Source organism: Pelophylax lessonae (assembly GCF_965119305.1).
Source record: "Pelophylax lessonae genome assembly, chromosome: 3".
NCBI classification, from domain to species: Eukaryota; Metazoa; Chordata; class Amphibia; order Anura; family Ranidae; genus Pelophylax; species Pelophylax lessonae.
The window spans coordinates 392,579,243-392,605,987 of NC_138770.1; the positions used below are offsets into that span (position 1 = coordinate 392,579,243).

General features: G+C 43.4%; 1 protein-coding gene across 1 annotated transcript in view; it reads right to left on the bottom strand.

The window, feature by feature from the left end:
- Positions 1 to 26,745, bottom strand: part of PDSS2 (decaprenyl diphosphate synthase subunit 2) — a 375,935-nt gene that overhangs the window by 179,758 nt on the left and 169,432 nt on the right. The window lies entirely within an intron of this gene.

Sequence of the window (26,745 nt, forward strand, 5' to 3'; positions counted from 1 at the left end):
GACGGAAAGCCCAAGAAGCACTCAGCAATCAAGTAGAATGCGCCGTGACAGGGAAAGGTGGATCCTGACCTTTAATGGAACAGTGCAAATATAAACAAAGAAAAGGGCGCACCAGCCTAGCGCATTATCCTCAGTGGGCTTTTATTAAAGAAGTGTTAAAATAAACTACTCACAAACATGCGATATAATCCAGCATATCAATTCCATAGAGCAACGTCCATATTATAAGTCCAATGTCTCGTGAAGACAAAAGGCTGATGCGTTTCGAGGCTGTGCCTCTTCCTCCGAGCCTGAGGAAGAGGCACAGCCACGAAACGCGTCAGCCTTTTGTCACAAGGAGACTCAGGACCCAAGAAACCTGAAAAGGACAAGCTTTGCCCCCTTTCTGGGTCCCCCAAAAGAAACCTTTCGGGGATCTCCTTGGCGCTCACCAAAGAAGTCAATGGGGCCAGAAACCAGCAAAGATGTCCCCCCACCTCAATAATGGGTGAGGGCAGACCTTCATGCTGAAGGGATCTTGTCTGCAGGCCCGGAGAAGCTAACTCTAGGCTTACCAGACCAAGGTTGCATGGAACTTCCTGGGGAAGATTTAAAAGATCTATTTCACTTATTCTCCGTCCCAGAAGCATGAAATAATTTTTTATGGGCTGAGAAAGAGGGCGCCCGTCCGCAACGAGGCTCCCTCCCTTTCCTGGATTGTGGAAGGAAGGTACTCTTCCCCCCCATGATACCTTTAATGATGTCATCCAGGGTAGCCCCAAACAGGTGATCGCCTTGAAAGGGCAGATCAATGAGAGCTTTCTTAGAGGCTTGGTTTGTGGACCAATTCTTAAGCCACAGCATGCACCTAATCACCACCGCTGAAACAGAAAGTTTGGACAGCACAGAAGTTGTATCCAAAGCTGCATCACAAATAAACGACACCCCATGGACCAACTGGTCTGCAAAATCAATATAAGCAGTGGGAACCTGCTCACCCCCCAGGAACTGGCAAAAAAGCTTGGCCCATTCAGTTAGGGTCTGAGACACCAGGGTCACAATGCCGAACCAGCCATAGTAAAAAGCTTTGTCAGCCGGGTCCTTAAAGGACTGGGATTCCTTTACTGGGATCATGGTTGCTTTATTTAATCTAGAAACAGGAGGGTCCACCACTGGTGGACTAGTCCACTTCTTTAAGAGTGACTTTTCAAAAGGGTAACGTATTGCTAAACGTTTGGGGACCACAAACGCTAATTTTGGTTCTTCCCATTCCTTACAGGAAAATCTGTCAAAATAAGGCACATAAGGAAACACCTTTGTTGCAAGGTGACTTATGCCTACCAAACGACACAGCCACGTCTATGGCTACATCAGCCGCATCCTCCATTTTTAAACAACCTTTTTGGCACCACTAAAGGATCCCAAGGCTCAGTGTACCTATAAGCAGAGAGAGAGAGAGAGAGAGAGATAACTGGGACCCCCAAAGACTCACCTTACTGACCGGAGGAGCTCCAAGAATCTAACCCAGCATCCTCATGGACGCTATCCCTGCTCACATGTCCGGGGCAGAGGAAGAGGAAACTAAAGAGGGTGAGAAAGAAGAGGAGCTTTGGCATCTCCACGAGGCCTCAGTCCTCCAGCATCCCTGTGACATCATTTGGCTACACAAATATGGCCGCTAACCAGAGACCAGCTAGATTAAAGGAAAATGGCTTCCATCAGCTACACTAAAGCATGCTGCCAGGATCTTTCCTGCACCCTCTGCAAGGGGACCCCTTCCGAAGGTAGGACACACGTTTAGTAGAGACTCTGCTGTGCACTCAGCACTGGTCTCTGCACTGGGACCCCCCTGCAGTATACCCACACTGCAAACAGCGGGGCATGCACCTAGGGGTCTCCTACACTGGGACCCCTCCAGACTACCAGGCCGGGACACACACTATCCCAGGAACCTTACAGGGGTCTCTACTGTCTTCTCTGCCCTGGGACCCCCACCAGACTCTAGGTCCAGACAGGGGGGAATGAGAGTGGGGGAAGCCCAGCTCAGTGAGGGATTTAAGGATGGGAGGAGGGAACCTGCAGGCAGGTCCGACAGTCCCTGGGGGTTACCCGCATCACCCAAAGAAAAAGGGAAGAGGGGGGCCTGTACTTACCCTTCCCTGGTGTGGGCAACGCTCCAGACAGAACTCCTCGCCACCGAAGCAGGTAGGCTGTCGGCCAGTGACTCAGACCCAAGCGACCCTGCGAGACATTTAACTTGCGGGCCAGCCTCTGTCCCTGAATCTATGTCACTGCCGACATAACTGCGGTATGCACGCACTTGCTGGCTGGGCAGGGGGGACCACTGAATCTAGATTATCCAGCCCGTCACCCAGCCCTGTAGTTGATTGTAGATCTCCGGAGAGAAAAAACAAAAAAAAAGATGTAAAGAAGGAGAAAGATGCTAAGACCAGAGATCCCAGTCGGGAGCCTAGGCCCTTACTTCTGACTAGACAGAATAAAACTGATTACCTAGAGTGGAGAGGGGGTTATATACTAGCTGAGGATGGCCCATGGGCGTAGCCAGCTGTTTTTTGTTCTGCCTAGTTCTACTCCTGGAGGAGGTAATTGAACCCACTAGTTATGAACTAAGGAGCGCTGTGTCCATCGTTGAATGAAAGAGAAAATTTTATTTCTAAAAGCAACCTATGACAAAAATAGGAATATTCAAGTTGCCTGGATGTCATACTGACCCTCTGACTTCACAGTCACTGACCCAGAACAAGCACGCAAGTCAATAGTTCTGACTTGAAAAAATAGTAATATAGGAAAAATTACCAAAGTGCGCTAAACAAATTGTGAAACAATTGTTCAAAAATACATGGATGGTGTCTGGGTTGACACCAAAAACATAGGCATTCAAATCCAAACAAAGTGCAAAAACTATAGAAAGTCTTTCTTTTCAAATTGGAGTGAAGGTAAGGGAGTGTTGGGAGGTGGGTGGGGCCTCGTCCCAAAAGTAGTGATCCAAAGTGGTTCTCAGTGACTTGATATACACATGTGGACACCCAGTGTTAGGAGTGGACTCTTACCACAATGTGGAGAGATGTGAGCATGTACTATGTTATGTCCAGAAGTCCCAACTGATCAAGCTGACAGGGATGGCTCTCGGAATGGACCGGAACAATCAGCTGCTTCCAAAGTGGGGGGGGGGGATCTATAGGCTTCCAAACAGGAGAAGATGCCAAGATCGTACCCAGAGAAAAGAAGAGGACTAGAGTGCATTACCTTCGGCTTTATTTATGAATTGAATGAAGAGACACTTACACAATCCAGACGAACAGACAGCAAATACAGGACGGTCGCGGATGTCTGCAGTACAAACCGGGACCTATGACAGCACGGCTGGCTCCCCCCAACGCGTTTCCACTAATAAGTCGGCTTCTGGGATTGGAGCTACAGCCGCGCTGTCCACATCTCTCATTTAAGTGTTGGCAAGTGGAGACTTCCGGTGCGGCCTCGGCGGGGACTCGGAAGTGCAATGACGCACTTGCGGTTGCGGAATTGGCCAATCGTAGTGTGTTCCTCCGAAGACCCGGATGTGCAATGACGCACTTCCGGTTCCGGAGTCGGCCAATCGCAATCCATTAGTTCAAAGACCCGGAAGTGTTGCGATGTCGTTCCGGAGTCTTGCTGGGCCAATTACAGCGGATGTCAACAAAGCAATTGGTAGGTGATACCGAGGTATCAAAAAAAGAAAAACACTTTACCTACAAATGCATCAAAAAGTAATCTAATGTAAGAAGGTAAGCAGTGTGGCCATGTCTACCCTTCTTGACGGCTAAGAAAGAATATTTTTATTAAAAGGCAAAAAATATGTGATTAAAAAATGCTAATATTCACGGTGAAAAAATTCACTGATAATGAGAATAAACAATTTAGAAAGTTTTTGGAGGATAGGTCATAAATGGCCACGAATTAGGCTAAAAACTAAAAAGCCAGTATGTGGACATATTATGTCTCGACTTTATTAAAAAGCATAAAAAACATTTTTAAAAAATTAAAAAACTTTTTTAAAAAAGTTAACATTATATAAAAACGTAAAAATAAAAGTGTTGGTTGAGGTGGATCGCAATGGAAATCTCCATCCGCCAACTGGTATATTTGATAACAATACATGTATAAATACCAAATTTTACAATATGTAAAAAATATATAAAAAATATATAAAAAAATCTAAACACCAGATTTTGAAAAGGAGAAAAGTGATGAAGGAGGAAAGGCTTGGCTGAAAGGGAACAGTAACTAAGAAAGAAAGTGTATATCAATCATAAGAGGGACTAATCATTATTTATATGGGCATTAATGTCCCACTCTACATTCATGCCCCAGGGCTGATAACATTTTAATTCGTGAATCCAAAACGTTTCGCGCCTGGAGATAGTCCTTTTCATATCACTCCCTCTCCAATGGGGGGAGTAGCCTTCAATCACGACGGCTTTCAGTTGTGAATAGCTTTGATTATGACATCTGTCATGATGGGCTGAAAGGCTGTGTCCAGGGAATCCGATTTGTATGTTGGTAAGATGCTCCCCAATTCTTATACTTGGGGTTCTAATCGTTCTTCCAACATACTGCAACCCACATCCACAAGTAAGGAGATATATAACTCCCTTGCTTTGGCATGTGACAAAGTTTTGGATATCATACTTTTTCTTAGTTACTGTGGAGTTAAAAGTTTTGGTTCTCTGTGTTTTTAACTCTTTACATACCCGGCATTTTTTACAAGGAAAAAAGCCTTTAAGATTGGAAAACATTCTAGGGATAGCAGGCTTCTCAACTGGAGTAGGGGCAATCAGGTCTTTCAAATTCCTGGTTCTCTTGTATATGATGGGGGGTCTTTCGGGAAGTTTTGGTCCTAGGATTCTATCTCCCTTAAGGATATGCCAATACTTCCGGAAAGTCTTGTTAACCCATCTATATCCAGTGGAGAAGGAGGTAACAAAGGCATATTCGAATTTAGAAAAGGCGCCATTTTGTTTGGGTTTAGGGACCACTAGTTCTCTTTGTGGTACATCTTTGACTTGAAGGATGCTTTGTTCCAAAGCGTCTTTCTTGAATCCTTTTTCCAGGAATCTATCCTTCAGTATGTCGCTCTGAACCTTAAAGTCATGAGAGTCCGTACAATTACGGCGGATCCTCCTAAACTGACTGGTGGGGACCGAAGATAGCCAATTCGGATGATGCAGCTATCAAGGGGGATAAACCCATTCTTATCCGTGGGTTTAAAAAATGTCCTAGTGCCAAACTTGCATCCTATCCTATAGATGGTAAGGACTAGGAAGTTGATGGAAACCTCGCTGAACTGATAGGTGAGACGAATGCCCCAATCATTGCAGTTCAGTCGTTCCATAAAGAGTTTGAGGGAAGGGGTGTCACCCTTCCACAGCAGTAGGACATCATCTATATATCTCCTCCATAGGAAGATATTAGACTCACGGTTGTCATAGATGTTACGGTCCTCCCATAGTGCCATAAACAAATTTGCAAGGCTGGGGGCAAATTTTGCTCCCATCGCCACTCCAGTCTGTTGCAAATAAAAATTCCCACCATAATAAAAATAGTTGTGCTCCATTCCGAACTGTAAAAGCTCCAGAATGAACACTTTTTGTTTAAATGGAAGGTCAAAATTGTTGTCAAGGAAGGTGCTGACAGCTTCATATCCCATTTGGTGAGGTATGATGGTATACAGGGATGAAACATCCGCTGTAACCATCAATACCTCACCATCTGTCTCCAGGTTGGTGAGTTCCTGGATACACTGGGAGGTATCTTTTAAGAAAGCGGGGGTTTGCTGCACAAGAGGCTGGAGGAAATGATCCACATATTTTCCTATGCGTGAAGTGACTGAATCTATCCCACTTGTTCTGACTTGTTCTGGATCAGTGACTTGTAGTTATTGAAGCCAGAGACAACCAGGGAATTACAGTAGATGAAGATGGAGACCAGATGGAAGCAATGGCACCAAATGTATCTTGTGTGTTGTCTTTGTGATTTGATTACTTTTAATTAAAAAAAACAATCCATATAAAATAATAATGTTACATTTATATACTTTGGAGGCAGTACTATGCAGGCAGATGGCAAACAAAATGATTTTTTCTAAATAAAAAAAACAGACAAACAACATGATGGGCACAGTTTAGACAAATGCTGGAATCTTTCCATGTGATACTGCAGTGGTAATGTTATTAATTTGAGGGGAGTGTCAAAACACCAGTCAACCTAATGGTGGTCATACACAATTTGATTTTATTATCCAATCAAAACTATAGGCAAACAATCAAATATTCATAACTTCTCTTACTATCGATTTAGACTCGCTTCAGTTTTTCTCAAACTGAGTCGATCGGCCAGGATGGAAAATGATTAATAATGTTGTATTTATTGGCAACAATTAGATAATTTCTTCATGAATTCAATTCTACTCGACTAGATGGCTGCAGCACCAATCTCAGCTGCAGCTGTCCCCTGCCGGCTCTACCCGAGAAGTGAGTGATCAAACAACGCTGATCGCTTAGTTCTCCCCCTCAATTTTGAGCAGACAGCGGTGACTGTCAGTCACCAGCTCTCTGCTCTGCTCCTAAAGCACTCACTGGGCGCTGGGCTTTGGAGGGGCAGGCTCATAACATGATGAGAGGCTGAGCCAGCTGTGGCTCCAGGCATCTGGGTGGATCCCGACAGTAAAGTCAGGAGCTTTCCCAAGCCTGAACCGGCTGGGTGACATCAGCTGTCAGCTGAACTGCACTCTTGTGATCTATAAGAGAAGTAGGGCCAAAATAGCTTTGGTTATACTTCTTCATTTAAAGTCCATAACAATCCATGGCTTTCATAGCAGAAAGTGGCAGCAACCTATGTATACTCTGCCAATCTGAAAAAAAAAAGGAACACAATGGGGCCCCAACTAAGTGTAGTATTAAAACACAAGTTTATTAGGTTTATTAAAAAGCCAATAGGCAATTCATATGTAAAAGGAAAAAGACAGGCATTTCTGATTTATCAGTGGTCTAATGGTGGGCACAAGTCAAGTTCTCTGACTATACTGATGTTTCTGCTCCTCACCCTGCTCAAAGAACATGGGGGATCGCGACTGAAGTAGAAGGGCTAGTGTGGAATGAAACCAAAAGTGATATCACCAAGGAGTCACAGAAAGGGGCGTGGTTACACATTTCAAAGGTTCTTTATCGAACCTGTTACAGACTAGACTATAGAGAGCACTCTAATATAGGAACAACGGGCAGCGAGGCCCCAAAGGATGATGGTACTGCTCAATTTCAATATCAGCAGTAGTCTGCCTACCTTAAAGCGGAAAGCGCTTCTATAAAGACAATGGATCAAATAACAATACAGTGATGATAAAAAGCAAGGGGTGACGCATTACATAAAAACTGGACAATGCCATATTGCACGCCTCAAACCAAAAAAAAGTGGTCAGCTTATATGGTGGCATGTAACAGCGATTACAAACAATCACACATGTAAAATAGAACCATAAATAAGTAAATGAGTATGAAAAATACATAGAAAATAAAACAATGAAAACTGTACTAATTCCCTGCCTTTTCTGTTGTATTCTGTTGGGTGTATTTAAAGCAGAACTAAAGGCAACTTAATTTACCTTTACTCTAATGCTGCAACATTTGTGATCTACCTCCTCAGTGCTGATATCTTTAAATAGACTTCCTCCGGGTGTGGTGCCTTTGGCCATCCTGAAGAAAAGACCCGGGATGATGCAACTCCAGCACATGCGCACAGAAATGCATTCATCTCGTCATTCAAGAAGCCTGAGATTAAACACTGAGCTGCACATGCACAGGATGTCATTCTTCCCTAGGAAAAAATTTAGTAAGTGGGAACAAGTACCTATCAAAAAAATATACTTGGTTCCTGAAAACACATTCAAAGATCTAAACAGTAAAACAGCAGTAGTTTTTGGAATAAGAGCCCTTCCACACTGCTCTGTAGCAAAATCACTGTAAAAATACATATGCTGTGCTTCAAATGCATTCCCTGTGCATTTCTGGTGCATTTTTGGGTTGCCTGCACCTGTGAAGAATGGACACGTGACTCAAAAACGCACTAAAAACAAAAATCGCAATGTATTATTACTGCAGCTTTACCACAATTTGCATTATTTTCAATAATAAGCTGCTTTTTTGGTGCAGTTTTTAAAACTGAACCAAAGATGCAGCATAGGGAACTTTTCAAAATGCACTTCACCTGTAAGGTAATGGTATGAAAAGTCCCAAAGGATTTAGAGGGAAACATTTTTCTTGCAAGGTAAAAATGCAAAAAAAAAAAAAATAGTGTGAAAGGGCCCTAAAAATTTGGGCGCTGGGCTTCTGAGCACATTCAGGAAAACTGGTGGTGAATTGCATAGTGCGAACAGCTGGCCATAGAATTTTTTTTTTTTCCGTTTAGTCAGCCGGCTGATCAAAAAAACACACGGTTTCCCCCATCCACACATTTGAGGAGGATAAAGGAATCCTCCCCATAGTACTATTGTATTCTGACAGCGGGACTCCTCCTCTGTCAGAGTACACTGATCAGCGCCGCAGCCGATTAGCTCCAAGCAATGACTGAATGAAAATTTGCTAATAGTCCTGTTCGTGAGGAATCAATCATTAGATTGACTCTTCCTCAAACAAGAATGGAGACTGATGGATTGAAATTCGGCAGCTCACATAGATTCGATCCATCTATGGTCAGGTTAAGTCTGCAGGGGACAGCTCTGGAGAGGAGAGCACTGCAGAACAAACGGCTTTTTACTATTTTTAGAGCTGCTTTGGGACTATATAAAAAAACTGTAAAGTAGAGTTGGTTCTTCAGGGCTAGGTTTAGGTTACGATTAGGGGTTAGATTTAAAGTTTAAGAATAAAGAATGCCTAAACCTAGTTAAAAATATCTTTTATAAACCTTATTTTGTAAATGAAATTTTAAGGCCTTATGCACACTGGAAATTTTGCTAACTCTCCTAGACTCCTCTCATCCTAGCAGCAGCATTTTGGCATTAACGCATTTAGACGTGTCAAACGCTTGGGATTTAATTAATTTCAATGGCCAGAATAATCATTTATTCTAGCCACTGAAATGAATCAAGGCTCAAGCCCTAAACCTCTCTAGCAATTAGGCATGCTTAGCCGCATCAAGTGTTCTTTCTGCCAAAACTCTGCTGCTCCTGGACGCACTGGCTGTGGGTTTTTTTTCTGCTTCTAAACTCCTCTAAATGCTTATGTCAGCATGAACACACAGGCTAACATGTATTTGGCAGAGGCCAGGGGTCGCCTCCTAAAATTTGGAGTATGTCTATGTACCAGGTTCGTCTGGGTCAGTTTGGAACAACGGGAACCACTGGCTTCTTCTCTTGCTCTATTTTGCAGGGCAGTCGAAGCAGAATTTGTACTGGAAGAAAAGTATAGATTAGCCTGAGTACACGGAATTATCAGAGCATCCAATGCCAGTGCTGGAGAATCCTTGGTCCTGGCCACAAACAAATCACCTCTTTTGTGGTTGAATGCAGAGTCCAGGAAATCAATGTCTGGAGTCCCACATGTCCCTAATCTCAAGTGGTGATGGCTGAGGTACTTTGCCTTTCAAATGTCCACTTCTGGAATTTGGACAGCAGAAACGGCTGGACAATGTTTCTCCATCCAAGAGACGATCTCATTTGAAGGCTACAAGACTACTGGTGCCCCCTTGGCGATTAATGTAGGCTGCAGATATAGTATTGTTTGATTTGGTGTCCCTAAAAAAGAGGGGTCCAGTGGTACAGATCCTTTTTTGATCGCTCTGAGCTCCAAGATGTTGATGGGAAGCTTGGCTTCCTGTGGTGATCATATTCTTTGGAGTGTGAAGGCTTAGAACACTCCTTCCCCACCAGTGATATGTAATCAGGGCTAGGTTGGATATCCACCTAGCTAGGAAGTGAGATGATGCCCCCCCCCCACCACCAGCACCACTTCTTGAAATAAGGGTGCATTTGAGCCTTCTGCTATGGAAGAAAAACCTTTCCTCTTGTGACATTTTTAAGGAGTTTGTCAAGGGCATCAACATAAAAGAGCAAGGCAGAGTGTTATTGCTGTAAATGCTCAGTTGAAGTTCATGATTACATTGGTTGTTTATTGCCCTAGTCCAATAAGTTGTGGTCTGGCAAAGAGTCATAGCAGCAGTAGCTGGTTGCAGAGCTGGACCTGCAAGACTAAAAATGTCTAAGAGAGTCTCAAACTTTCTGTCATTAGAATCTTGGCATGACAAAACATCTTCTATAGGTACAGTAAGATTTTTGACTGAGACCACACAGTCTACTACTGGAACAGAATATCACAAAACAAAGTCCAAAAAATTAATGTGATCCACCCCAGTGTTCTTCAATCACCCTACAACTTATGACACCAGAAAGTGCACACCACCACCAACTGAAAAACCTGCTCACCTCAAAGATGAGTTCAAATCAGCTTTATGCAAAAATCACTCCTGCAATATCCTGCTGCTGGGGTTTTCATATTTTACTAAAAAAATTAAAAATATAAAATTGGGGATAAAAATAGAATTTTTGTAAGAACTTACTGTAAAATTCCTCTGACTGTAAGAGTCCGCTGACAGGCACAGCCACTTCATAGTTTCCTCACAAATGAGTAATGTGCCCTCTACAGGAGTAAGACTAGGCAGTGAAACTATTACAAAAACATTTCACTACACACACCCTTAGGGGCTGTCCCCTCAGACATTACCCCAGACAAATCGTGCTTATTAATCAGTTTCGTAGCAAGCAGTGATGGAAAAAGACAACCAACCCCAAAATAGAGGAGCGGGGCTGCGTCTGTCAGAGGACTCAGAAAATAATTTTGCGGTAAGTTCTTACAAAATTATATTTTCTCTTACGTCCTCTGACTGACGCAGCCACTTCATAGTTTCCTCACAAATGGGATGTCCCAAAGCAGTGTAGGCATGAGGGGGGGGAAGAACGCAACCAACAAAACGGTAACGATCCATCAAGGCTAGAAAAATTTAGCCAACAGGGCAACAGGAGCTTAACCAACAGTAGCTAGCCCCAAAACCAAAATTCACCCCATGAAGAGAAGACCATGGCTCTTCAGCAAACAGCAGCCTGCAAAACCTTGCGGCCAAAGGAAGCATCTGAGGATGCCATCAAATCAATCTTGTAGAATTTTGTAAAAGTGTGCACAGACGACCAGGTGGCCGCTTTACACACCTGAGCAACCGAAGCCTGATGGCCAAAAGCCCACGAGGCACTAGTAGAATGTGCCCTCACAGGGAAAGGAGGCACCTGACCCTTCAATGAATAGGCCTGAACAATCGTCTGTCTGATCCATTTGGAAATGGTTGCAGCGGACGCAGCCAAAACCCTTACGAGGTCCTTCAGGAAGGACAAACAGGGAATCAGACGTCCGAAAGGATTCCGTGGCCGACAGGTAAACCCTGATCGCCCGAACCACATTCAGTGAATGCAGAGCAAATTCCTTGGGATGCTTGGGCTTCGCACAAAGCAAAGGCAAAATAATGTCTTCATTAAGATGGAAGGCAGACACCACCTTAGGAAGAAAAGATTGGTTGGGCCAAAGAACAACCTTATCCCTATGAACGACCAGATAAGGCAAACGGCAAGACAGAGCCACCAACTCAGACACCCTGCGAGCAGAGGTGATAGCCACCAGAAAGGCAACTTTCTGGGACATTAAAGGCAGAGAGATTTCTCTAATATTTTCAAAGGGAGGCCATTGCAAAACGAATAAAACCATGTTCAGATCCCACGGAGGCAAAGAGGATCTCCTTGGAGGAGCCAGATGACGCACCCCTTGAAAAAAGGTGTGAATCAGGGAGTTAGTCACCAAGGGACACTGAAAGTAAATGGCCAAAGCCGACATCGGACCTTTAACCGTGCCCATAGCCAAACGTTGCTCCACCCCTTTCTGCAAGAAAGCGAAGACCCTCACCACCGAAAAGGAGCGAGGATGCAACCCTTGCGAATCACACCAGGCAATGTACACCTTCCAGGTACGATGGTAAATCTTCCGGGAGGTAACCTTCCGAGCCCTCAGCAAGGTAGGAATCACAGCATCAGAGAGACATCTGTCTCTCAACACCTGGACTTCAACAGCCACGCCGTTAAAGCCAGAGATCGTAAAGCAGGATGTAAGATCGGCCCTTGAAAGAGCAGGTCTTCCCTCAGAGGCAGCCGCCAGGGACTGCCTGGGCAAACGGAATTGCCTCAAAGGCCAACACTATCAGCCCCAGGGAGCTCATGCAGGTCCACAGGGAGGAGAGATCGCTGTCCCTGGGGGCCCCGATCTCACCCTGCAAGGTCTGAGGTTTTTCCTCTGGAAGAAAAAGCTTCGCGTGAGCGGAGTCCAAGACCATGCCCAGATAATTCAGACGCACTGACGGGGTCAGTGCCGACTTCTGTACGTTGATGGTCCACCCGAACTCCCTGAGCGTCTGAACCCTGACCGTCAGATCGCCCGACAGAGTGGCACACAAACTCGCCCGTAACAGGAGATCGTCCACATAACCGAGGACTGCAATCCCCTTATTGCGCAACAGAGCCAGCACAGGAGCCAAAACCTTGGTGAAGACCCTGGGAGCCGAAGCTAGAAAAAAGGGTAATGCCACAAATTGAAAATGCTCCTCCGCCACTGCAAAGCGGAGAAACCGCTGGCGACTTTCGTAGATAGGGATGTGCAGGTACGCATCCTTTAAAATCGATGGAGGCCCAGAAAATCCCCTTTGATTTAAAGACCCCACCACCGACCGGATGGATTTCATCCGAAACTTCTGCACCCGTAAAAAGTGGTTCAGAAATTTGAGGTCCAGGATTGGACGCAGGTTAGAGTAGAAGCCTCGAAACCTGTCCCGTTGAGGAACCGGGACAATAACGCCCTGTGCGAGAAGATCTTGCACAGCCCCCTTGAGATCCTTTAAACGATCTGGGGACAGACGGAGATTTGATGGAAAGAACCTGTCTGCTGGACGAGATCGAAATGTGATCTTGTAAATGGATGGAGGCCCAGAAAATCCCCTTTGATTTAAAGACGCCACCACCGACCGGATGGATTTCATCCGAAACTTCTGCACCCGTAAAAAGTGGTTCAGAAATTTGAGGTCCCGGATTGGACGCAGGTTAGAGTAAAAGCCTCGAAACCTGTCCCGTTGAGGAACCGGGACAATAACGCACTGTGTGAGAAGATCTTGCACAGCCCCCTTGAGATCCTTTAAACGATCCGGGGACAGATGGGGATTTGATGGAAAGAACCTATTTGCTGGACGAGATCGAAATGTGATCTTGTACCCCATACGAATCCGTTCATGAACCCACTTGTATTGAATCAGAGAGGTCCACGGTTCCTGAAAGTAACGCAGATGTCCCCCCACCCCTGAGCCGGGTGGGGGCGTCCCTTTATGCAGAGGAAGACTTGGCCGGAGCACCGGACTGACCGGCCTTGGGCTTACCTGACCAAGCCTTCTTAGTTCTGCCGAGGCTTTGAATGGTTTACCCTTTTCCTGTGCCCCTGAGGCACGAAAAAGCCCCCGGTGAGCCTTGAAGAGGGACCCTGCTTACCGTGGGCTGCCTTGCCCTTCGCGGACCGGGACAGAAGAGTATTCTTACCCCCTGTGAGACCCTTGATGAGCTCATCCAAGGAGTCACCAAACAGCCATTCCCCCAAAAAGGGGAGATCAGACATGGCCTTCTTAGAAGCTTGGTCCACCGACCAGCTCTTCAGCCATGCCATGCGGTGAAAGGCAATCCCCATCGCAGATACTCTTGCAACTAGGGGAGCCTCGTCCAGAGCCACGTAACACAGATACACCATGGCCTGGGCCATTTGATCCGTGAGCTCAATCAGAGTCAGAGGAGCCGACTCCTCCAGCAGGTTGCTCTTAAACACCTTAATCCATTCCGTGACTGTTTGAGAAATCAGCATGGATGTGAACACAGGCTTGAGGAGCGAGCCCGCCACCAAGTGCAGGTGGCGGGAAAGAGATTCCATGCGCCTGTCCACCGGGTCCTTAAACACCGGGGAGTCCTCCACAGGAACCACCGTGGATTTATTCAACTGGGAAACAGTGTGGTCCACCTTAGGGGACACTGTCCAGCGATTGGAAACTGAGTCTGCAAAAGGGTAACGGCACTGAAAACGCTTAGGCACCGCCAGCAAGTGCTTAATGCGCCGCCATTGCTTGTTCACGGTCTCGTGAAACTCCTCGGGAGAAGGGAAAACCTGACCTGACTTCTGGGCTTTGCAGGAGCTGAGGACAATCCACTTTCCTGGCTGTGTGGGCTCATCATCAATATGCAAAGTCTCCCCACGACGGAGCGAACCAGTGCTTCCACCAAAACGCATTCCCACACTGCAGCCGAGGACTCCTCCTTCGCTGTCTGAGTGTGAGGACAGGGACCCCTCAGGGAGGACAGTGTCCGTGGTAACCACTTCAGGCTTAGAATCAGAAGATTGAGAGGGCATCGGCCATTTTTTAATAGGAACTTGTGACATGACAAGATCAACTTTGGATGCCAGAGTTTCAATGGCTGCAGACAGAGATGTCAGGGAAGGCAATCCAGATGTCCCGGATGCACACACAAGATCAGTGGGGAAATTATCACTCTGGGACTCCATGTTGGCACACAGACAAAAAAAGGAACACTGACCCTTTAAATCCACGACAACGGTCCGCACCGCTAAACCGCGCTACCGCAGGAGCCCCCCTTTAGCTAGTATAAAAACTAATAAGAGCTAAATGTGTCTGAAAAATGTCCCACAGGACAAAAGACCCCCTCACTGTGCCATAACTGGATCAGCAACCACACTCCACGCTGTCTTCAGCAAGTGAAAAAACTCCCAGGAGGAAGTGACCAAATAGCACTAGAGGCAAAAACCCCCCTGAGCCACAATAACAAGGTGCCATAGGAAGAATTGGAAAAGCACAGGGAAAATGGCCGCTGCCCATACAGCACGGCCTGCCCACAACCAAGATGGTGCCCGAAAACGGAGCCAACACACAGCAGGGCAGAAAATGGCTGCTGCCCTTACATTGATGCAGCCTGGCTGCCCACACCCAATATGGTGGCCAAACACGGCGCCAGCGATCAGGAGCCCAGGGAACAAGGCCATTGTGTGAATCCACCACAGGGAACCCCCAAGGATAAGGTAGAAGCTATACACCCCCCCAGGCATTAGATGCCACCATAGCGCCCCCATGAGGGGCAGGGAGGGTAGGACCTGTCCTGACAGGCCAGGGGGATCTTACAGAGACCGCAGCTCTGACATCCCCAGGAGTGGGCCCAGATCTCCCCCACCGATGACTGTACCAGGGACACAGGGGGGGCAGAAGCACTCACCATACCATGGAACGCGGGCTCCACTCCGAGGCAGCTCGTCTCCCACCATGAGTGGGGGTGCTGCCAGCCAAGAAGGGTACGCTGCAACTCAGGGCGTTCCAGGGAGATGCGTCCCAGCGAAAACGTTTGTTCGCAGGCTCATCACCATCCGTCGTGGCGAGGCCTGGGCGGACCACAACCTGCTCACACTCGTTGGCCAGGCTGGGGGACCAGAAGGATCTAAATAATCCAGTGCGAAACCCCAGCCTGGCTGTCGCTTGTAGTTCACCAGGAGGATTCCCCTGACACTAGCTAGCGATAATGAGTAAAGAAAATTAAACAAACATTTCTCAAAGAAAACAAAAAACTGAGACCGGAGTCCCAGTAGGGAAACCTAGGTTCTACTCCTAACACTAGGCAGCAAGAAACTGATTAGTAAGCACAATGTGTCTGGGGTAATGTCTGAGGGGACAGCCGCTAAAAGTATGTCTAAAGAAAAGTTTTTCTAACAGTTTCACTGCCTAGTCTTACTCCTGTAGAGGGCGCATTACCCATTTGTGAGGAAACTATGAAGTGGCTGCGTCTGTCAGAGGACGTAAGAGAAAAAAGGTTTTCCTAGTTTCTGTCAGTAAATTTTGTAAATAAGTAATTTTTCTCCTTCACTGATGTGCACTGATGAGGCGGCACCGATGAGGCAGCACTGAAGGGCACTGATTAGGTGGCACTAAAATGCCGCACTGATAGATTGCACTGGTGGGCAGCACTGATGGGCTCTGACTGGCATCACTAATGGGCACTGACTAGGGGATACTGATGGGCACTGATTGGTGTCACTGATGGGCACTGATTGGTGTCACTAATGGGCACTACTGGAGCTTTACTGTAATCAGGGCACTAATGATCAGTGCCCTGATTACCTGTCCTGGTTATCCCTTTGAGGAGATGCCGCTGATCAGCTCTCCTCATCACACACTGACAGTGTTAGGTGAGGAGCGCCAATAAACAGCACTTCCGCATTTACATGTGACTGGCTGTGATTGGACACAGCCGATCACATCGGTAAAAAGCTGCGCAATCGGCTCTTTATCGAGATCAGGGGTGCGCCGTGTCCTAGGAACACGGCGCGGCCACAATTGCTGTGCTGCTGCCCATGCTGGCGCGCGAGAGTAGTCGTTCTGGGACGATGTCATTCTGCCATCATTTGAGGGTGGCTGGGCAGGAAGTGGTTAAAGAGGTAGTGGTGGCACATTTGAGAGGTATCTCATACACTGATACTACTGTAACAGACCACTTTTTAGCAAACTCATTTTCTATTGGAAAAAACTCAGCAATGATTCTCAGAGGGGTGAAAATCTTTTCTGGATTTACCCAATCATCATATATTGCCCATTCTATTTTTCATTAACAGGAAATACCTTTTTAGATCTAGCAAGTCTCTCTTTACCCAAAGGGACATGGCAAGACAGAGGATAATCAAGTGCAACAATGCCAAGGCTTTTGCACACAGCATAAGTTAGCATATAAACAATGGTAATCATATTGCGTGAAGCCATAACATCGGGTGTATATATCCTTCCAGGTCCTTTTATTCCCCTCCTTGTCTGCCCACTACTGGGCAAACTCTGAGTTCAGAGACTTTCCAGGCTGAACAGGGGTACTGAAGAACTCAGAAGGTCTAGTCACGTTTTCTATACACATCAGACTTCCAATCCATCATACCCATTGAAAATTACTACATGGCTACATGTGGTAAGTGCTTCCCTCCTATATAGTGTTGGATTAGGCGGCCTGACCTCCTAGAGTATTGTGAAGTGCTATTACTAAACGATCCCATGTATTTGGATGGAGGCGGATGACCAAATATGCCAAAATGTAAAGGTTTTAACTGTAGATTTTTTTTTTTTTACTAGTTTTGGGCTGTAACTTGTCTGAGGTGCAGTATGATCATTTGCAAAATCCCATTTATCAGTGCCATAAAAAAAGGACAAACATGAAAGAGCTCTGAAATGTGACTTATCTATTGTGCCCATCTGTTCTGAAGCTAGTGAACCTAACCTGTTCTTAAACTATTAAAACTATCTTGTATCTGGTCACATACAGTATAATTAAAACAAAAGTATAAACATGAATGTGAAAGAAGCAATTATGACAATTTCAGGGGGCAATTTCTCTTTTTTTTTTTCTTTACAAAATTCTATTTCAGTTTATCCTTTCTGCTATCATTAAACATAAACTTGGGCTAACTTTGTGTAGTTACTATAAATCATGAATACATGACCTGGATCTTGGTGCCAGTCAACTCCCAATAGAGCTAATCATATTTTTGCCCTTTCTACCTAATCAAATCCCAAGGGGTTGATTAGTCCGACCATTTCGCTGGCAGTCTGGCACTTACCCCCAAGAGAGGTCTGACCTAATGTTGTCTTATTTACTTTAACCTAGTGCTTAGAATCATAATGAAGACAATAAGTTGTGGGCATTGCACAATATTTAAAAGGAGAAAAACATTTTTAGAAAAAAAATATTCCTAAGTAAAATCCCTTGACCAACAGAGGCTATATAGTTTATATGGGTAGACTTGTTGAGCAAAACAATTGTACTCAAATAAGCATCAGTGGAAGGCTACTGCTAAACAGGCATTAGCTTCTATTCCCTAGGGGGGGGGGACTCATGCACACAGTTGCAATAAAAAATGCTACATTCAGATCCATAAAGGTACACATTTTTGGCACAGATCTTAATATACGGTGCTTTGCGAAAGTATTCGCCCCCCTTGAACTTTTGTCACATTTCAGGTTTCAAACATAAAGATATAAAACTGTAATTTTTTGTGAAGAATCAACAAGTGGGACACAATCATGAAGTGGAACGAAATTTATTGGATATTTCAAACTTTGTTAACAAATAAAAAACTGAAAAATTGGGCGTGCAAAATAATTCAGCCCCTTTACTTTCAGTGCAGCAAACTCTCTCCAGAAGTTCAGTGAGGATCTCCGAATGATCCAATGTTGACTTAAATGACTAATGATGATAAATTGAATCCACCTGTGTGTAATCAAGTCTCCGTATAAATGCACCTGCACTGTGATAGTCTAAGAGGTCCGTTTAAAGCGCAGAGAGCATCATGAAGAACAAGGAACACACCAGGCAGGTCCGAGATACTTTGTGGAGAAGTTTAAAGCCGGATTTGGATACAAAAAGATTTCCAAAGCTTTAAACATCCCAAGGAGCACTGTGCAAGCGATAATATTGAAATTGAAGGAGTATCAGACCACTGCAAATCTACGAAGACCTGGCCGTCCCTCTAAACTTTCAGCTCATACAAGTAGAAGACTGATCAGAGATGCAGCCAAGAGGCCCATGATCACTCTGGATGAACTGCAGAGAGCTACAGCTGAGGTGGGAGACTCTGTCCATAGGACAACAATCAGTCGTATACTGCACAAATCTGGCCTTTATGGCCTTTATCTGGCAAGAAAAAAGCCATTTCTTAAAGATATCCATAAAAAGTGTCGTAAAAGTTTGCCACAAGCCACCTGGGAGACACACCAAGGTGCTCTGGTCAGATGAAACCAAAATCGAACTTTTTGGCAACAATGCAAAACGTTATGTTTGGCGTAAAAGCAACACAGCTCATCACCCTGAACACACCATCCCCACTGTCAAACATGGTGGTGGCAGCATCATGGTTTGGGCCTGCTTTTCTTCAGCAGGGACAGGGAAGATGGTTAAAATTGATGGGAAGATGGATGGAGCCTAATACAGGACCATTCTGGAAGAAAACCTGATGGAGTCTGCAAAAGACCTGAGACTGGGACGGAGATTTGTCTTCCAACAAGACAATGATCCAAAACATAAAGCAAAATCTACAATGGAATGTTTCACAAATAAACATATCCAGGTGTTAGAATGGCCAAGTCAAAGTCCAGACCTGAATCCAATCGAGAATCTGTGGAAAGAACTGAAAACTGCTGTTCACAAACGCTCTCCATCCAACCTCACTGAGCTTGAGCTGTTTTGCAAGGAGACATGGGCAAAAATTTCAGTCTCTTGATGTGCAAAACTGATAGAAACATACCCCAAGCGACTTACAGCTGTAATCGCAGCAAAAGGTGGCGCTACAAAGTATTAACTTAAGGGGGCTGAATAATTTTGCACGCCCAATTTTTCAGTTTTTTACTTGTTAAAAAAGTTTGAAATATCCAATAAATTTCGTTCCACTTCATGATTGTGTCCCACTTGTTGATTCTTCACAAAAAATTACAGTTTTATATGTTTATGTTTGAAGCCTGAAATGTGGCAAAAGGTCGAAAAGTTCAAGGAATCCTTAAGACTTGATGTGAAACAAGCTCGTGCAGATTCACCACCAGACAGACTGGCCTCTCACCTTAGCTAACAGTGGGTCATGAATGCTTAAAACCTCCATACCAGGAAAAGGAGTAACTGGGATAAATTTCAGGACCGTCCCTCAGCTTCAGGTACAGATAAGGCAATCTGTAACGCTCCGGCGTTTGTTTAGTGAACTGGATTTGCAGCTGCAGAACTTCCACTCAGTAGTCGTGTAGAGATGTGTTGAATTACCATATCCAACTCTCCAGACTCATCATTGTGGCCCAGCCTGCCTCAGCATGCAAATATACAGACACTCAGATAAGATGTTCCTGGAGTGATAGGTTGTATACGATAGTATAGAGGTGATGTGCTGAAAGGACAGGCGTGAGTAGTGATAGCAATGATAGGCACTCAATAGTAATGTTCAGGAGTGTTAGCAGATGGTGATAGATAGTATGCAGATAGGTTAGCAATCATGTACAAATAACAGGTGGTAGGGGACAGCAGATGAAGTGTACAGGAATTGCTAACTCAGTGCAATGATATAGATGGTAGTAGACTCAAGAGCTAACAATCTATGTAACAGTGCAGATGATAGAAATAGTAATGCATAGATAGCAACAGTCTTTAGTATGCAAGAGTAGATAGTGTAAGTTGATAGGAAGGAATCCCCTGTGGGGTACTTATCACTAGTTGGTTTAGAGAGATGAGGGGTCCGGTAATGAGATAAGGATCAGGTAGCGAGATACAGGATCGGTAACGAGATACAGGATCAAGTAGCGAGACTCCGGTCTATCCAGATACTGGGGAAATAGCTGGAGGCTTCGGCAGCGTCAGACGAGGCTGTGTAACAAGCGGTAGGATCAGGTAGCGAGATACAAGATCAGAAAGTGGGATACAGGATCAGGTAGCGAGATACAAGATCAAGTAGCGTCAGGTATAGCTGCATACAGGTGGCTTGCACAAACACCTTGTGAGTGAAAGCCGGCGATTGAAATAGCCGCTCAGAGCGGCGCCTAGTGATGACGTCATGAGAATTAAAGGGACAGGTAGCTATATGCGGAAGAAATGGGCTGGAAGGGTACCCTGACCCCACACGTGTAGAAATGGCACAGCTCTAGCTGATCTTATGACACATTTTTTCACAAGAGATTTTATTGACACCAAACACGGAAATCAAAAACACACATGAAGTGCCGTTTCCAGGTTTGGCATAATAGACTTTATCAAAACTAAAAGGTAGGGACAGGTTGGAGCCACATTGGACAAGTGAAGACTATGTCTGAGCGTTTTTGATTTCCGTGTTTGGTGTCAATAAAATTTCTTGTGAAAAAATGTGTGACTTGAGCTTTGAATAAACTGAAGAAAGGAGGCAGATCATGAGAAGACAGGCATCCAAGGCAAGTCACTGCATAAGATCAGCTAGAGCTGTGCCATTTCTACATGTGTAGGGTCAGGATTGGTTTGCCTTATCTGCACCTGGACCTGAGGGACGGTCCTGGAAGTTATCCCAGTTACTCCTTTTCCTGGTGTGGAGGTTTTTAGCGTTCATGGCCCACTGTTAGCTCAGGGGTCAATTGCTAAGGTGAGAGGCCAGTCTTTCTGGTGGTGATCTGCATGAGCTTGTTTCACACCAAGTCTTAAGGATTCTTGCCCATGCTATAGACTATGAGCACTTTCATATGCATGGGCCCCTCCTGCATAGATGTGTCTGATTAGTCTTATGGACTTTCATTAGTGTTTTGTAGTGGATACTCATTTATAGCGCTGCACTAATCCCTTCTTTTCAATTCTCTGTCTGTGGTTATGTAGATTAACCTTGAGTGTCAGCTGCTTTTATCTAGGTTGCATTGCTGTTTGCGCTGATACATTTTTCCTGCTTACGTGTGTTAATATGTCTCTGTTAACATGTCTTTTCGGTGTAATTATGTATCGCATTAGGCAACTAAAAACAAGTCTCCAATTCACTTGAAGAGGAGACCACGCAAGCTTGCCCATCCTTGGGGACGGAGTACTCAGGAGCACTTTGTCCCTATCATTATCCCGCATTCACTGCTGACATCTAACCTGTTGGATATATTAGGACGTAGCAAGCGCATAAAACACGTGTTCCTCCTGTGTGCTAACGCATTTTTTTTGTGTCTCTGTTATTTCACAATTTGTGAACAATTAGCTCAAGACTGTTCAAGGGGAAGTGAAAAAGTGGAACCCAAACTCCCAAGCCCCGATTCACGGATAACATTCCGTAATAACTGGAATGTTTTGTATGATGTTTTCACATGATATTCTTGAAATTTTAGTGGAGATATTGAGAAAGTGATGGTGTCACTCCATGAATAATTTAGAGGCGACATTACTGCTGAGCAAGCGGTATCAAGAAGTGGCGACCCAGAATGTTCCTAGACCCCTACGTCAAAGGGCTAGCTTTTTTCTACATAGGAAAATGGAGTCAAGGAAGTAACCATAATAAAGTCAGTCAGTAAAATATGAATGCCTTGGAACTGGGATGGAAAATAAAAGGAAGGTAAGAAAAAAGAAGGGAGGGGGTGCCTTGGTTTGAATCACATCTTGTCCACTATATGCATGTACAACATATTTTTACAAAAGTGGGTCGCAAGCTTTCCCATAGCTAACTCCAATGTGAGTCTAGAAATGGCTGTAAGCACTACAGTACAAATTCATTCTCCAGAAAAAAATAGTGACTAGAGGCTCAATAATGTTTTTCTTTGTCAATAATGTTTAGTAAGATTTTCCAAGACAAAAAAAAAAACAAAAATACAAATAACACTGCGTGGTGGCAAAGGGCAATAAGAATGTCACTGACCCTCTCCTATACAGATTACATCAATAGTAAAACAAACTGGAGAACAGGTTTCCACTGGTAAGCTTCCTAACACAGGGAAGAGAATAAGGTAACCTCTAAGCTACATATGCGACAATTAGTACAGTGTGGCAATTACCTATATCCAATTTTGCAATAATAATAAACTAAAACACCTCAGAATAAAGACATTATATAACCAGAGTGAAATAAAACATCTCATATTAATCTTTAAGAGGGCGACTGTGGCAGAAATTAGATATGAGACAAACACCTTGGCTCACATACTATGTGCAATGTCATACATAACCTCCTAACTAAGGGAGGATAGCCATGCAATCCAAATAGAAGAAGCGGATTTCCCCTAAAACTAACAGGGACTTTCTCCAGCAGAGAGAATAGACAAGAGGAACTAAAGAAAAGGGAGGAAACGAAGCCAAACAGATTACCTGCACGCTAACCCCCCCAATCCGGAATTTTTTTCTTGATATTAACTTGTAAATTTAAATTTTTAATAAGTCGATATCCAACTGATCTCGGCAGGAGGAGAAGCAGGAGCATACTGAGGCTGAACCTTCCAACCCAGCAACACCTTCTAACCCAGCAACATCTGTAGATTCAATTTAATCAAATATATGATTAATTAAATAAATTCATTTTCGGACAACTCTTCTAATACAGTTTTAGTTATATTCATGTGGGCTGTGTTGACAAGTAAACCCTTCAGACCAGCTTCTGATTTTCAGTATATAAATAGATTGTGTCAGCACTACATCATAACTGATGTGAATCTTCACCCATCTATTATGCTTTAAAAGTAAAATGTAGTTAACTATAATATTCAGATAAGCAGCAGTGGTGCTCAATACCTGGTCCAATATGCTGCAAATGCAAGTTTAATAGAATAAGCTCCAAATTGAGCAGTAAGAGTGGTTTACAAAAACAGTACTAGTCCCTGCCTAACAGACCCTGCCAGTACTAAGTTCTAATATACTGCAAATGCTGGATAGCATCCAGCATATGCCCCGAACAGCAACAGAAATCAATTACACCTCATCCTCTTGCCCCAAAATGTCCTAAATATTTCCTCAGCACTGCACTGATCTAACTAGCTAGACCAGAAGACTGCAAATGCCTGGTTACCTCAGATCCCAGATGTGTTCAGAATATTGCACCAGGGCCAGGTTAATTAAGACAGTATACCCATAAACACCAAAGTGTTGGGGCTCTAATTTGTCGATTAGGGAATGGCCAAGAAAATAGGATTATTGACTTGCCTGTATAATCCTTCTCTTTAGGACACAGGCTGCTTTAAATATTGTCAATGGGTTATGGTGTGCCATCTTCAGGTTTGGACATTAGCAAATAAAGCTGTTAGGACAGACCCTATTACCCAATTTCACTTACACCATGAAATTACCATCAGAATAGAAAAAAAATACTTTTGTCCAAGTATTGCTTTATTTATTTGGGCAAGTAAAGTTGTGCTCAGTAGAACATTTTGAATTCTGGGCACATCAAAGTAGATCAAAACCCAATGATTAAAATCTCATATAAGCTTTAACATGTTAAAGTATTTGTAGCACTCAAAATATATTACATTATTGCAAATAAATGTATAAATATATAAAGTTGTAACATTATTTATTACCTGTCTGCCAGCTCTTTCTCTGCTGCTCACCTTGGGCAATGTGGAGATGGAGTTTTGACAGTAAGGCCCCATTCACACCTCAGTGTTTTGTAGCTTGAAGCTCTAAAACGCTAGAGGAGTAAAAATTAATTATTCTCTATGGAGATGATTCACATCTCCACTTAAAGTTGCCTGAAGCTCAAAAAAGTTCTGGAACTTTTTTGTAGCTCAAAGCGGGCAGATTCGCACATTTTTATTCCTATAGAAATTAATGGAAACGCGTGACTTGTAATAATATATAAATAAATGTAAAATAAATACACAAATAAGTAAAAATCATCATAAATAAATTATAAATAACATAAATCAATAATATGTAATAACTAAATAATAATTAATCGCTAACCTAAAAAAAATTAACTAAATTATTATTAATCGCAATAATAAAAAAATAATAAACACCCAAACAAAAAATAATAATTTATTATTTTTATTATTATTAATAATAATGTATTGTTTTTGTGTTCAGGTTAGGGTATTTATTATTATTTCTTTTTTTTAAGTGTTAGGGGTTCGTTATATATTTATTATTACATAGTATTTATTTACTGTATTTATTATTTATTTGTGATTATTTTTTTATGTGTATTTATTTTACATTTATTTATTCATTTATTATTATTATTAGTAAGTAGTAGCATAATTTAATGATTATTATTAGTAGTAGCTTAACTCTAACCCAAGAGGAAGAGGGTTAACCCCTAAACGCCGCACATCTAGGTGTCCTGCGAGGTGATTGGAATGGCAACCTCAGCCTGGACTCTGGCCAGGCCACGCCCCCAAGGCATTTTGCTCCCCCCCCCCCCCTGGAGCTTAGTCATGGGGATTAACTCTAAAAAAAAAATAAGAAGTGAATAATATTTAAAAAAATAAATAAAAGCTGATGAAAAAGCTAAAAATACTCAAAAACCTAGCAACAAATGATGCAACAGATGAAAGTTTTCTCAATTGGCTAATAAAAAAAACGTCAAAACTAAAGAATGTTGTATGAAAACGTGCGGTAAAACCACAAAAAAAAATACGCTCAAAGACGCTACGCTCAGGTGTAAATGAAGCCTAAGTGTAAATTCTAAATCGATTTTATCAGTAAGTTTGGCATCATCACAAATTCCTGAGCTCCGCTATCAAAATTCATAATCAATAAACATATAGTGTATTCGTGAGTGAAAGAAAATTCTTCTTGCGCGCTGGCAGAATTCTTGGATATCCATCACCAATAGTACATAGCGACCTTGTGGAAAGCCACAACCTTTTGTAGAAAAAGTGCCCACTATAAATGACTATCTCTAGAAAGATCAAAAAGGCTCAGAACCAAATCATCCAATCATAGATCATCATGAACTCCTCCAAACACTCTCCCCAGGGGAAAAAGCATTTATGGTAGCCCTCTGTCAAACATCCTCTCATTGGAATTTATATGGGGATATAGAAACAACAGAAATAGCATAAAACCCTGTTACTGTAGTTTATTAAAATCTCACTTACATCATGAAGATAGTATTAACGCCAAACAACAATTATCCTCGACAGCAATATACAAAACACCAGCACCTATGGGATCACGCAAACGCGATGATGTCAGCATGCAGATCCACCCAAAGCATTTCGTCGCAGGTGGCGTCGGTGTCCCAGATGAGGATCGGGTGAGTATAAGCTTTCTCCTGACCCCTAGACACAAAGAGCAGTGGCCCGTGCAGTGTGGGCACAGAGCCACTGCATGAGAAAAAACATTTCTTGCCCGGAGTTGGGCTTTAACCGCTTCCATACAGAGCAGTTAGACACCCTTCCTGCCCAGACCAATTTTCAGCTTTCAGCACTCTCACACTTTGAATGACAATTGCTCAGTCATGCTACACTGTAACCAAACAAAATTTTTATCATTTTTTTCACACAAATAGAGCTTTCTTTTGGTGGTATTTGATCACAACTGGGTTTTTTTTTTTCGTGATATATGCAAAAAAAGAGCAAAAATTTTGAAAAAAAAAACACTTTTTTTAGTTTCAATTATGAAATTTTGCAAAAAATAAATTTTTCTTCATACATTTGGGCCAAAATGTATACTGCTACATGTCCCTGGTAAAATTAACCCAAATTAGTGTATATTATTTAGTCTGTGTGAAAGTTATTGAGTCTAGAAGCTATGGTACCAATTACTGAAAATTGATCACACCAGATGTACTGACGGCCTATCTCCTTTCTTGAGGCCCTGAAATGTCAGGACAGTACAAATGCCGACCAAATGACCCCTTTTTGTAAAGTAGACAGTCCAAGGTATTTAGTAAGAGGCATTGTGAGTTTTTTGAAGTTGTAATTTTTTCCCACAATTCTTGGGAAAATGAAGAAAAAAATTTATTTTTCTTTTTTTTCCCACAAAGTTGTCAATTTATAAGCTATTTCTAACACATAGCATGTACACAGCAAAAATTACACCCAAAAATACATTCTGCTACTCCTTCCGAGTATGGCGATACCACATGTGTGAGACTTATATTCTATGAGGCATTATGGGTCGTTTGAACATATCATTTTTTTCCACAGGTTTTTGGAAAA